General features: G+C 39.6%; 19 non-coding genes across 19 annotated transcripts in view; all 19 read right to left on the reverse strand.

The window, feature by feature from the left end:
• LOC113089413 (5S ribosomal RNA) overlaps positions 1 to 30 on the reverse strand; it is a 119-nt gene extending 89 nt beyond the window's left edge. Inside the window, exon 1 of the ribosomal RNA XR_003286487.1 lies at positions 1 to 30. This exon is cut by the window's left edge and continues 89 nt beyond it. This is a non-coding gene — a ribosomal RNA (5S ribosomal RNA).
• Positions 31 to 682: 652 nt separating this feature from the next.
• Positions 683 to 801, reverse strand: LOC113089385 (5S ribosomal RNA). Its single transcript, XR_003286462.1, has one exon. It is a non-coding gene; the product is annotated as a 5S ribosomal RNA (ribosomal RNA).
• Positions 802 to 1175: 374 nt separating this feature from the next.
• Positions 1176 to 1294, reverse strand: LOC113089431 (5S ribosomal RNA). The gene has a single exon (XR_003286504.1). It is a non-coding gene; the product is annotated as a 5S ribosomal RNA (ribosomal RNA).
• Positions 1295 to 1674: 380 nt separating this feature from the next.
• On the reverse strand, positions 1675 to 1793 carry LOC113089400 (5S ribosomal RNA). Its single transcript, XR_003286475.1, has one exon. It is a non-coding gene; the product is annotated as a 5S ribosomal RNA (ribosomal RNA).
• A 376-nt stretch (positions 1794 to 2169) lies between these two features.
• On the reverse strand, positions 2170 to 2288 carry LOC113089405 (5S ribosomal RNA). The gene has a single exon (XR_003286480.1). It is a non-coding gene; the product is annotated as a 5S ribosomal RNA (ribosomal RNA).
• A 792-nt stretch (positions 2289 to 3080) lies between these two features.
• On the reverse strand, positions 3081 to 3198 carry LOC113089436 (5S ribosomal RNA). Its single transcript, XR_003286509.1, has one exon. It is a non-coding gene; the product is annotated as a 5S ribosomal RNA (ribosomal RNA).
• A 532-nt stretch (positions 3199 to 3730) lies between these two features.
• Positions 3731 to 3848, reverse strand: LOC113089437 (5S ribosomal RNA). Its single transcript, XR_003286510.1, has one exon. It is a non-coding gene; the product is annotated as a 5S ribosomal RNA (ribosomal RNA).
• Positions 3849 to 4796: 948 nt separating this feature from the next.
• Positions 4797 to 4915, reverse strand: LOC113089387 (5S ribosomal RNA). The gene has a single exon (XR_003286463.1). It is a non-coding gene; the product is annotated as a 5S ribosomal RNA (ribosomal RNA).
• Positions 4916 to 5285: 370 nt separating this feature from the next.
• Positions 5286 to 5404, reverse strand: LOC113089414 (5S ribosomal RNA). Its single transcript, XR_003286488.1, has one exon. It is a non-coding gene; the product is annotated as a 5S ribosomal RNA (ribosomal RNA).
• Positions 5405 to 6057: 653 nt separating this feature from the next.
• LOC113089388 (5S ribosomal RNA) lies at positions 6058 to 6176 on the reverse strand. Its single transcript, XR_003286464.1, has one exon. It is a non-coding gene; the product is annotated as a 5S ribosomal RNA (ribosomal RNA).
• Positions 6177 to 6549: 373 nt separating this feature from the next.
• Positions 6550 to 6668, reverse strand: LOC113089433 (5S ribosomal RNA). Its single transcript, XR_003286506.1, has one exon. It is a non-coding gene; the product is annotated as a 5S ribosomal RNA (ribosomal RNA).
• Positions 6669 to 7047: 379 nt separating this feature from the next.
• Positions 7048 to 7166, reverse strand: LOC113089389 (5S ribosomal RNA). The gene has a single exon (XR_003286465.1). It is a non-coding gene; the product is annotated as a 5S ribosomal RNA (ribosomal RNA).
• A 376-nt stretch (positions 7167 to 7542) lies between these two features.
• Positions 7543 to 7661, reverse strand: LOC113089406 (5S ribosomal RNA). The gene has a single exon (XR_003286481.1). It is a non-coding gene; the product is annotated as a 5S ribosomal RNA (ribosomal RNA).
• Positions 7662 to 8453: 792 nt separating this feature from the next.
• Positions 8454 to 8571, reverse strand: LOC113089379 (5S ribosomal RNA). The gene has a single exon (XR_003286458.1). It is a non-coding gene; the product is annotated as a 5S ribosomal RNA (ribosomal RNA).
• Positions 8572 to 9100: 529 nt separating this feature from the next.
• Positions 9101 to 9218, reverse strand: LOC113089381 (5S ribosomal RNA). The gene has a single exon (XR_003286459.1). It is a non-coding gene; the product is annotated as a 5S ribosomal RNA (ribosomal RNA).
• Positions 9219 to 10165: 947 nt separating this feature from the next.
• On the reverse strand, positions 10166 to 10284 carry LOC113089390 (5S ribosomal RNA). Its single transcript, XR_003286466.1, has one exon. It is a non-coding gene; the product is annotated as a 5S ribosomal RNA (ribosomal RNA).
• Positions 10285 to 10655: 371 nt separating this feature from the next.
• LOC113089415 (5S ribosomal RNA) lies at positions 10656 to 10774 on the reverse strand. Its single transcript, XR_003286489.1, has one exon. It is a non-coding gene; the product is annotated as a 5S ribosomal RNA (ribosomal RNA).
• Positions 10775 to 11426: 652 nt separating this feature from the next.
• On the reverse strand, positions 11427 to 11545 carry LOC113089391 (5S ribosomal RNA). Its single transcript, XR_003286467.1, has one exon. It is a non-coding gene; the product is annotated as a 5S ribosomal RNA (ribosomal RNA).
• A 510-nt stretch (positions 11546 to 12055) lies between these two features.
• On the reverse strand, positions 12056 to 12173 carry LOC113089382 (5S ribosomal RNA). The gene has a single exon (XR_003286460.1). It is a non-coding gene; the product is annotated as a 5S ribosomal RNA (ribosomal RNA).
• Between the last annotated feature and the right edge of the window lie 327 nt (positions 12174 to 12500).

Consider the following 12500-nt stretch of genomic DNA (forward strand, 5'->3'; position numbering starts at 1 on the left):
GGGCATAGCCAGGTTGGTATGGCCGTAAGCGAAGACTGCTGCAAAGAGAGGGCTATTTAAAGACCAGCCAATCTAATCGCCAGTACATTATATAAGTAGGAAAGAAAACCCAAAAGCTTAAAGCACCTGGTATTCCTAGGCAGTCTCTCATCAAAGTGCTAACCAGACCTAAACCTGCTAAGATTCAGAGATCGGGCATTGACTAAATTTTTTTTTTTTTTTTTTTTTTTTTTAATGAAAGATTATTATATAATTCGTGAAATTTTCCAAAGAGATTAAAGCACCTGGTATTCCCAGGCAGTCTCTCATCAAAGTGCTAACCAGACCTAAACCTGCTAAGATTCAGAGATCGGGCATTGACTCTATTTTTTGGCAAAATTATTATATACTAAGTGAAAAATGTCCAAAAAGCTTACAGCACCTGGTATTCCCAGGCAGTCTCCCATCCATGTACTAACCAGGCCCAAACCTGCTAATATTCAGAGATCGGGCATTGACTCTATTTTTGGCAAAATTATTATATACTAAGTGAAAAATGTCCAAAAAGCTTACAGCACCTGCTATTCCCAGGCGGTCTCCCATCCAAGTACTAACCAGGCCCAAACCTGCTAATATTCAAAGATCGGGCATTGACTCTATTTTTTGGCAAAATTATTATATACTAAGTGAAAAATGTCCAAAAAGCTTACAGCACCTGGTATTCCCAGGCGGTCTCCCATCCAAGTACTAACCAGGCCCAAACCTGCTTAGCTTCCGAGATCAGACGAGATCGGGCATAGCCAGGTTGGTATGGCCGTAAGCGAAGATTGCAGCAAAGAGAGGGCTATTTAAAGACCAGCCAATCTAATCGCCAGTAGATTATATAAGTAGGAAAGAAAACCCAAAAGTTTAAAGCACCTGGTATTCCTAGGCAGTCTCTCATCAAAGTGCTAACCAGACCTAAACCTGCTAAGATTCAGAGATCGGGCATAGACTCAATTTTTTTTTTTTTTTTTTTTTAATGAAAGATTATTATATAATTCGTGAAATTTTCCAAACAGATTAAAGCACCTGGTATTCCCAGGCAGTCTCCCATCCATGTACTAACCAGGCCCAAACCTGCTAATATTCAAAGATCGGGCATTGACTCTATTTTTTGGCAAAATTATTATATACTAAGTGAAAAATGTCCAAAAAGCTTACAGCACCTGGTATTCCCAGGCGGTCTCCCATCCAAGTACTAACCAGGCCCAAACCTGCTTAGCTTCCCAGATGAGACGAGATCGGGCATAGCCAGGTTGGTATGGCCGTAAGCGAAGACTGCTGCAAAGAGAGGGCTATTTAAAGACCAGCCAATCTAATCGCCAGTACATTATATAAGTAGGAAAGAAAACCCAAAAGCTTAAAGCACCTGGTATTCCTAGGCAGTCTCTCATCAAAGTGCTAACCAGACCTAAACCTGCTAAGATTCAGAGATCGGGCATTGACTAAATTTTTTTTTTTTTTTTTTTTTTTTTTTAATGAAAGATTATTATATAATTCGTGAAATTTTCCAAACAGATTAAAGCACCTGGTATTCCCAGGCAGTCTCCCATCCATGTACTAACCAGGCCCAAACCTGCTAATATTCAGAGATCGGAAATTGACTCTATTTTTTGGCAAAATTATTATATACTAAGGGAAAAATGTCCAAAAAACTTACAGCACCTGGTATTCCCAGGCGGTCTCCCATCCAAGTACTAACCAGGCCCAAACCTGCTTAGCTTCCGAGATCAGACGAGATCGGGCATAGCCAGGTTGGTATGGCCGTAAGCGAAGACAGCAGCAAAGAGAGGGCTATTTAAAGACCAGCCAATCTAATCGCCAGTACATTATATAAGTAGGAAAGAAAACCCAAAAGCTTAAAGAACCTGGTATTCCTAGGCAGTCTCTCATCAAAGTGCTAACCAGACCTAAACCTGCTAAGATTCAGAGATCGGGCATTGACTCTTTTTTTTTTTTTTTTTTTTTTTTTAATGAAAGATTATTATATAATTCGTGAAATTTTCCAAAGAGATTAAAGCACCTGGTATTCCCAGGCAGTCTCCCATCCATGTACTAACCAGGCCCAAACCTGTTAATATTCAGAGATCGGGCATTGACTCTATTTTTTGGCAAAATTATTATATACTAAGTGAAAAATGTCCAAAAAGCTTACAGCACCTGGTATTCCCAGGCGGTCGCCCATCCAAGTACTAACCAGGCCCAAACCTGCTTAGCTTCCGAGATCAGACGAGATCCGGCATCGCCAGGTTGGTATGGCCGTAAGCGAAGACTGCTGCAAAGAGAGGGCTATTTAAAGAACAGCCAATCTTATCGCCAGTACATTATATAAGTAGGAAAGAAAACCCAAAAGCTTAAATCAATCAATCAATCACCTTTATTTATATAGTGCTTTAAACAAAATACATTGCGTCAAAGCACTGAACAACATTCATTTGGAAAACAGTGTCTCAATAATGCAAAATGATAGTTAAAGGCAGTTCATCATTGGATTCAGTTATGTCATCTCTGTTCAGTTGAAATAGTGTCTGTTTTTATTTGCAATCAAGTCAATGATATCGCTGTAGATGAAGTGACCCCAACTAAGCAAGCCAGAGGCGACAGCGGCAAGGAACGGAAACTCCATCGGTGACAGAATGGAGAAAAAAACCTTGGGAGAAACCAGGCTCAGTTGGGGGGTCAGTTCTCCTCTGACCAGACGAAAACCAGTAGTTCAATTCCAGGCTGCAGCAAAGTCAGATTGTGCAGAAGAATAATCTGTTTCCTGTTTTAAAGCACCTGGTATTCCTAGGCAGTCTCTCATCAAAGTGCTAACCAGACCTAAACCTGCTAAGATTCAGAGATCGGGCATTGACTCTTTTTTTTTTTTTTTTTTTTTTTTTTAATGAAAGATTATTATATAATTCGTGAAATTTTCCAAAGAGATTAAAGCACCTGGTATTCCCAGGCAGTCTCCCATCCATGTACTAACCAGGCCCAAACCTGCTAATATTCAAAGATCGGGCATTGACTCTATTTTTTGGCAAAATTATTATATACTAAGTGAAAAATGTCCAAAAAGCTTACAGCACCTGGTATTCCAGGCTGTCTCCCATCCAAGTACTAACCAGGCCCAAACCTGCTTAGCTTCCGAGATCAGACGAGATCAGGCATAGCCAGGTTGGTATGGCCGTAAGCGAAGACAGCAGCAAAGAGAGGGCTATTTAAAGACCAGCCAATCTAATCGCCAGTACATTATATAAGTAGGAAAGAAAACCCAAAAGTTTAAAGCACCTGGTATTCCTAGGCAGTCTCTCATCAAAGTGCTAACCAGACCTAAACCTGCTAAGATTCAGAGATCGGGCATTGACTCTTTTTTTTTTTTTTTTTTTTTTTTTTTAATGAAAGATTATTATATAATTCGTGAAATTTTCCAAAGAGATTAAAGCACCTGGTATTCCCAGGCAGTCTCTCATCAAAGTGCTAACCAGACCTAAACCTGCTAAGATTCAGAGATCGGGCATTGAATCTTTTTTTTTTTTTTTTTTTTTTTTAATGAAAGATTATTATATAATTCGTGAAATTTTCCAAAGAGATTAAAGCACCTGGTATTCCCAGGCAGTCTCCCATCCATGTACTAACCAGGCCCAAACCTGCTAATATTCAAAGATCGGGCATTGACTCTATTTTTTGGCAAAATTATTATATACTAAGTGAAAAATGTCCAAAAAGCTTACAGCACCTGGTATTCCAGGCTGTCTCCCATCCAAGTACTAACCAGGCCCAAACCTGCTTAGCTTCCGAGATCAGACGAGATCAGGCATAGCCAGGTTGGTATGGCCGTAAGCGAAGACAGCAGCAAAGAGAGGGCTATTTAAAGACCAGCCAATCTAATCGCCAGTACATTATATAAGTAGGAAAGAAAACCCAAAAGTTTAAAGCACCTGGTATTCCTAGGCAGTCTCTCATCAAAGTGCTAACCAGACCTAAACCTGCTAAGATTCAGAGATCGGGCATTGACTCTTTTTTTTTTTTTTTTTTTTTTTTTTTTAATGAAAGATTATTATATAATTCGTGAAATTTTCCAAAGAGATTAAAGCACCTGGTATTCCCAGGCAGTCTCTCATCAAAGTGCTAACCAGACCTAAACCTGCTAAGATTCAGAGATCGGGCATTGACTCTATTTTTTTGCAAAATTATTATATACTAAGTGAAAAATGTCCAAAAAGCTTACAGCACCTGGTATTCCCAGGCAGTCTCCCATCCATGTACTAACCAGGCCCAAACCTGCTAATATTCAGAGATCGGGCATTGACTCTATTTTTTGGCAAAATTATTATATACTAAGTGAAAAATGTCCAAAAAGCTTACAGCACCTGGTATTCCCAGGCGGTCTCCCATCCAAGTACTAACCAGGCCCAAACCTGCTAATATTCAAAGATCGGGCATTGACTCTATTTTTTGGCAAAATTATTATATACTAAGTGAAAAATGTCCAAAAGCTTACAGCACCTGGTATTCCTAGGCAGTCTCTCATCAAAGTGCTAACCAGACCTAAACCTGCTAAGATTCAGAGATCGGGCATTGACTAAATTTTTTTTTTTTTTTTTTTTTTTTTTTAATGAAAGATTATTATATAATTCGTGAAATTTTCCAAACAGATTAAAGCACCTGGTATTCCCAGGCAGTCTCCCATCCATGTACTAACCAGGCCCAAACCTGCTAATATTCAGAGATCGGACATTGACTCTATTTTTTGGCAAAATTATTATATACTAAGTGAAAAATGTCCAAAAAGCTTACAGCACCTGGTATTCCCAGGCGGTCTCCCATCCAAGTACTAACCAGGCCCAAACCTGCTTAGCTTCCGAGATCAGACGAGATCGGGCATAGCCAGGTTGGTATGGCCGTAAGCGAAGACAGCAGCAAAGAGAGGGCTATTTAAAGACCAGCCAATCTAATCGCCAGTACATTATATAAGTAGGAAAGAAAACCCAAAAGCTTAAAGAACCTGGTATTCCTAGGCAGTCTCTCATCAAAGTGCTAACCAGACCTAAACCTGCTAAGATTCAGAGATCGGGCATTGACTCTTTTTTTTTTTTTTTTTTTAATGAAAGATTATTATATAATTCGTGAAATTTTCCAAAGAGATTAAAGCACCTGGTATTCCCAGGCAGTCTCCCATCCATGTACTAACCAGGCCCAAACCTGCTAATATTCAAAGATCGGGCATTGACTCTATTTTTTGGCAAAATTATTATATACTAAGTGAAAAATGTCCAAAAAGCTTACAGCACCTGGTATTCCCAGGCGGTCTCCCATCCAAGTACTAACCAGGCCCAAACCTGCTTAGCTTCCGAGATGAGACGAGATCGGGCATAGCCAGGTTGGTATGGCCGTAAGCGAAGACTGCTGCAAAGAGAGGGCTATTTAAAGACCAGCCAATCTAATCGCCAGTACATTATATAAGTAGGAAAGAAAACCCAAAAGCTTAAAGCACCTGGTATTCCTAGGCAGTCTCTCATCAAAGTGCTAACCAGACCTAAACCTGCTAAGATTCAGAGATCGGGCATTGACTAAATTTTTTTTTTTTTTTTTTTTTTTTTTAATGAAAGATTATTATATAATTCGTGAAATTTTCCAAAGAGATTAAAGCACCTGGTATTCCCAGGCAGTCTCTCATCAAAGTGCTAACCAGACCTAAACCTGCTAAGATTCAGAGATCGGGCATTGACTCTATTTTTTGGCAAAATTATTATATACTAAGTGAAAAATGTCCAAAAAGCTTACAGCACCTGGTATTCCCAGGCAGTCTCCCATCCATGTACTAACCAGGCCCAAACCTGCTAATATTCAGAGATCGGGCATTGACTCTATTTTTTGGCAAAATTATTATATACTAAGTGAAAAATGTCCAAAAAGCTTACAGCACCTGCTATTCCCAGGCGGTCTCCCATCCAAGTACTAACCAGGCCCAAACCTGCTAATATTCAAAGATCGGGCATTGACTCTATTTTTTGGCAAAATTATTATATACTAAGTGAAAAATGTCCAAAAAGCTTACAGCACCTGGTATTCCCAGGCGGTCTCCCATCCAAGTACTAACCAGGCCCAAACCTGCTTAGCTTCCGAGATCAGACGAGATCGGGCATAGCCAGGTTGGTATGGCCGTAAGCGAAGATTGCTGCAAAGAGAGGGCTATTTAAAGACCAGCCAATCTAATCGCCAGTAGATTATATAAGTAGGAAAGAAAACCCAAAAGTTTAAAGCACCTGGTATTCCTAGGCAGTCTCTCATCAAAGTGCTAACCAGACCTAAACCTGCTAAGATTCAGAGATCGGGCATAGACTCAATTTTTTTTTTTTTTTTTTTTAATGAAAGATTATTATATAATTCGTGAAATTTTCCAAACAGATTAAAGCACCTGGTATTCCCAGGCAGTCTCCCATCCATGTACTAACCAGGCCCAAACCTGCTAATATTCAAAGATCGGGCATTGACTCTATTTTTTGGCAAAATTATTATATACTAAGTGAAAAATGTCCAAAAAGCTTACAGCACCTGGTATTCCCAGGCGGTCTCCCATCCAAGTACTAACCAGGCCCAAACCTGCTTAGCTTCCCAGATGAGACGAGATCGGGCATAGCCAGGTTGGTATGGCCGTAAGCGAAGACTGCTGCAAAGAGAGGGCTATTTAAAGACCAGCCAATCTAATCGCCAGTACATTATATAAGTAGGAAAGAAAACCCAAAAGCTTAAAGCACCTGGTATTCCTAGGCAGTCTCTCATCAAAGTGCTAACCAGACCTAAACCTGCTAAGATTCAGAGATCGGGCATTGACTAAATTTTTTTTTTTTTTTTTTTTTTTTTTAATGAAAGATTATTATATAATTCGTGAAATTTTCCAAACAGATTAAAGCACCTGGTATTCCCAGGCAGTCTCCCATCCATGTACTAACCAGGCCCAAACCTGCTAATATTCAGAGATCGGAAATTGACTCTATTTTTTGGCAAAATTATTATATACTAAGGGAAAAATGTCCAAAAAGCTTACAGCACCTGGTATTCCCAGGCGGTCTCCCATCCAAGTACTAACCAGGCCCAAACCTGCTTAGCTTCCGAGATCAGACGAGATCGGGCATAGCCAGGTTGGTATGGCCGTAAGCGAAGACAGCAGCAAAGAGAGGGCTATTTAAAGACCAGCCAATCTAATCGCCAGTACATTATATAAGTAGGAAAGAAAACCCAAAAGCTTAAAGAACCTGGTATTCCTAGGCAGTCTCTCATCAAAGTGCTAACCAGACCTAAACCTGCTAAGATTCAGAGATCGGGCATTGACTCTTTTTTTTTTTTTTTTTTTTTTTTTAATGAAAGATTATTATATAATTCGTGAAATTTTCCAAAGAGATTAAAGCACCTGGTATTCCCAGGCAGTCTCCCATCCATGTACTAACCAGGCCCAAACCTGTTAATATTCAGAGATCGGGCATTGACTCTATTTTTTGGCAAAATTATTATATACTAAGTGAAAAATGTCCAAAAAGCTTACAGCACCTGGTATTCCCAGGCGGTCGCCCATCCAAGTACTAACCAGGCCCAAACCTGCTTAGCTTCCGAGATCAGACGAGATCCGGCATCGCCAGGTTGGTATGGCCGTAAGCGAAGACTGCTGCAAAGAGAGGGCTATTTAAAGAACAGCCAATCTTATCGCCAGTACATTATATAAGTAGGAAAGAAAACCCAAAAGCTTAAATCAATCAATCAATCACCTTTATTTATATAGTGCTTTAAACAAAATACATTGCGTCAAAGCACTGAACAACATTCATTTGGAAAACAGTGTCTCAATAATGCAAAATGATAGTTAAAGGCAGTTCATCATTGGATTCAGTTATGTCATCTCTGTTCAGTTGAAATAGTGTCTGTTTTTATTTGCAATCAAGTCAATGATATCGCTGTAGATGAAGTGACCCCAACTAAGCAAGCCAGAGGCGACAGCGGCAAGGAACGGAAACTCCATCGGTGACAGAATGGAGAAAAAAACCTTGGGAGAAACCAGGCTCAGTTGGGGGGTCAGTTCTCCTCTGACCAGACGAAAACCAGTAGTTCAATTCCAGGCTGCAGCAAAGTCAGATTGTGCAGAAGAATAATCTGTTTCCTGTTTTAAAGCACCTGGTATTCCTAGGCAGTCTCTCATCAAAGTGCTAACCAGACCTAAACCTGCTAAGATTCAGAGATCGGGCATTGACTCTTTTTTTTTTTTTTTTTTTTTTTTTTAATGAAAGATTATTATATAATTCGTGAAATTTTCCAAAGAGATTAAAGCACCTGGTATTCCCAGGCAGTCTCCCATCCATGTACTAACCAGGCCCAAACCTGCTAATATTCAAAGATCGGGCATTGACTCTATTTTTTGGCAAAATTATTATATACTAAGTGAAAAATGTCCAAAAAGCTTACAGCACCTGGTATTCCAGGCTGTCTCCCATCCAAGTACTAACCAGGCCCAAACCTGCTTAGCTTCCGAGATCAGACGAGATCAGGCATAGCCAGGTTGGTATGGCCGTAAGCGAAGACAGCAGCAAAGAGAGGGCTATTTAAAGACCAGCCAATCTAATCGCCAGTACATTATATAAGTAGGAAAGAAAACCCAAAAGTTTAAAGCACCTGGTATTCCTAGGCAGTCTCTCATCAAAGTGCTAACCAGACCTAAACCTGCTAAGATTCAGAGATCGGGCATTGACTCTTTTTTTTTTTTTTTTTTTTTTTTTAATGAAAGATTATTATATAATTCGTGAAATTTTCCAAAGAGATTAAAGCACCTGGTATTCCCAGGCAGTCTCTCATCAAAGTGCTAACCAGACCTAAACCTGCTAAGATTCAGAGATCGGGCATTGAATCTTTTTTTTTTTTTTTTTTTTTTTAATGAAAGATTATTATATAATTCGTGAAATTTTCCAAAGAGATTAAAGCACCTGGTATTCCCAGGCAGTCTCCCATCCATGTACTAACCAGGCCCAAACCTGCTAATATTCAAAGATCGGGCATTGACTCTATTTTTTGGCAAAATTATTATATACTAAGTGAAAAATGTCCAAAAAGCTTACAGCACCTGGTATTCCAGGCTGTCTCCCATCCAAGTACTAACCAGGCCCAAACCTGCTTAGCTTCCGAGATCAGACGAGATCAGGCATAGCCAGGTTGGTATGGCCGTAAGCGAAGACAGCAGCAAAGAGAGGGCTATTTAAAGACCAGCCAATCTAATCGCCAGTACATTATATAAGTAGGAAAGAAAACCCAAAAGTTTAAAGCACCTGGTATTCCTAGGCAGTCTCTCATCAAAGTGCTAACCAGACCTAAACCTGCTAAGATTCAGAGATCGGGCATTGACTCTTTTTTTTTTTTTTTTTTTTTTTTTTTAATGAAAGATTATTATATAATTCGTGAAATTTTCCAAAGAGATTAAAGCACCTGGTATTCCCAGGCAGTCTCTCATCAAAGTGCTAACCAGACCTAAACCTGCTAAGATTCAGAGATCGGGCATTGACTCTATTTTTTTGCAAAATTATTATATACTAAGTGAAAAATGTCCAAAAAGCTTACAGCACCTGGTATTCCCAGGCAGTCTCCCATCCATGTACTAACCAGGCCCAAACCTGCTAATATTCAGAGATCGGGCATTGACTCTATTTTTTGGCAAAATTATTATATACTAAGTGAAAAATGTCCAAAAAGCTTACAGCACCTGGTATTCCCAGGCGGTCTCCCATCCAAGTACTAACCAGGCCCAAACCTGCTAATATTCAAAGATCGGGCATTGACTCTATTTTTTGGCAAAATTATTATATACTAAGTGAAAAATGTCCAAAAGCTTACAGCACCTGGTATTCCTAGGCAGTCTCTCATCAAAGTGCTAACCAGACCTAAACCTGCTAAGATTCAGAGATCGGGCATTGACTAAATTTTTTTTTTTTTTTTTTTTTTTTTTTAATGAAAGATTATTATATAATTCGTGAAATTTTCCAAACAGATTAAAGCACCTGGTATTCCCAGGCAGTCTCCCATCCATGTACTAACCAGGCCCAAACCTGCTAATATTCAGAGATCGGACATTGACTCTATTTTTTGGCAAAATTATTATATACTAAGTGAAAAATGTCCAAAAAGCTTACAGCACCTGGTATTCCCAGGCGGTCTCCCATCCAAGTACTAACCAGGCCCAAACCTGCTTAGCTTCCGAGATCAGACGAGATCGGGCATAGCCAGGTTGGTATGGCCGTAAGCGAAGACAGCAGCAAAGAGAGGGCTATTTAAAGACCAGCCAATCTAATCGCCAGTACATTATATAAGTAGGAAAGAAAACCCAAAAGCTTAAAGAACCTGGTATTCCTAGGCAGTCTCTCATCAAAGTGCTAACCAGACCTAAACCTGCTAAGATTCAGAGATCGGGCATTGACTCTTTTTTTTTTTTTTTTTTTTAATGAAAGATTATTATATAATTCGTGAAATTTTCCAAAGAGATTAAAGCACCTGGTATTCCCAGGCAGTCTCCCATCCATGTACTAACCAGGCCCAAACCTGCTAATATTCAAAGATCGGGCATTGACTCTATTTTTTGGCAAAATTATTATATACTAAGTGAAAAATGTCCAAAAAGCTTACAGCACCTGGTATTCCCAGGCGGTCTCCCATCCAAGTACTAACCAGGCCCAAACCTGCTTAGCTTCCGAGATGAGACGAGATCGGGCATAGCCAGGTTGGTATGGCCGTAAGCGAAGACTGCTGCAAAGAGAGGGCTATTTAAAGACCAGCCAATCTAATCGCCAGTACATTATATAAGTAGGAAAGAAAACCCAAAAGCTTAAAGCACCTGGTATTCCTAGGCAGTCTCTCATCAAAGTGCTAACCAGACCTAAACCTGCTAAGATTCAGAGATCGGGCATTGACTAAATTTTTTTTTTTTTTTTTTTTTTTTTAATGAAAGATTATTATATAATTCGTGAAATTTTCCAAAGAGATTAAAGCACCTGGTATTCCCAGGCAGTCTCTCATCAAAGTGCTAACCAGACCTAAACCTGCTAAGATTCAGAGATCGGGCATTGACTCTATTTTTTGGCAAAATTATTATATACTAAGTGAAAAATGTCCAAAAAGCTTACAGCACCTGGTATTCCCAGGCAGTCTCCCATCCATGTACTAACCAGGCCCAAACCTGCTAATATTCAGAGATCGGGCATTGACTCTATTTTTTGGCAAAATTATTATATACTAAGTGAAAAATGTCCAAAAAGCTTACAGCACCTGCTATTCCCAGGCGGTCTCCCATCCAAGTACTAACCAGGCCCAAACCTGCTAATATTCAAAGATCGGGCATTGACTCTATTTTTTGGCAAAATTATTATATACTAAGTGAAAAATGTCCAAAAAGCTTACAGCACCTGGTATTCCCAGGCGGTCTCCCATCCAAGTACTAACCAGGCCCAAACCTGCTTAGCTTCCGAGATCAGACGAGATCGGGCATAGCCAGGTTGGTATGGCCGTAAGCGAAGATTGCTGCAAAGAGAGGGCTATTTAAAGACCAGCCAATCTAATCGCCAGTAGATTATATAAGTAGGAAAGAAAACCCAAAAGTTTAAAGCACCTGGTATTCCTAGGCAGTCTCTCATCAAAGTGCTAACCAGACCTAAACCTGCTAAGATTCAGAGATCGGGCATAGACTCAATTTTTTTTTTTTTTTTTTTTAATGAAAGATTATTATATAATTCGTGAAATTTTCCAAACAGATTAAAGCACCTGGTATTCCCAGGCAGTCTCCCATCCATGTACTAACCAGGCCCAAACCTGCTAATATTCAAAGATCGGGCATTGACTCTATTTTTTGGCAAAATTATTATATACTAAGTGAAAAATGTCCAAAAAGCTTACAGCACCTGGTATTCCCAGGCAGTCTCCCATCCATGTACTAACCAGGCCCAAACCTGCTAATATTCAAAGATCGGGCATTGACTCTATTTTTTGGCAAAATTATTATATACTAAGTGAAAAATGTCCAAAAAGCTTACAGCACCTGGTATTCCAGGCTGTCTCCCATCCAAGTACTAACCAGGCCCAAACCTGCTTAGCTTCCGAGATCAGACGAGATCAGGCATAGCCAGGTTGGTATGGCCGTAAGCGAAGACAGCAACAAAGAGAGGGCTATTTAAAGACCAGCCAATCTAATCGCCAGTACATTATATAAGTAGGAAAGAAAACCCAAAAGTTTAAAGCACCTGGTATTCCTAGGCAGTCTCTCATCAAAGTGCTAACCAGACCTAAACCTGCTAAGATTCAGAGATCGGGCATTGACTCTTTTTTTTTTTTTTTTTTTTTTTTTTTTTTTTTAATGAAAGATTATTATATAATTCGTGAAATTTTCCAAAGAGATTAAAGCACCTGGTATTCCCAGGCAGTCTCTCATCAAAGTGCTAACCAGACCTAAACCTGCTAAGATTCAGAGATCG

The sequence above is a fragment of the Carassius auratus genome, unplaced genomic scaffold (assembly GCF_003368295.1).
Source record: "Carassius auratus strain Wakin unplaced genomic scaffold, ASM336829v1 scaf_tig00049754, whole genome shotgun sequence".
Lineage (NCBI taxonomy): Eukaryota > Metazoa > Chordata > Actinopteri > Cypriniformes > Cyprinidae > Carassius > Carassius auratus.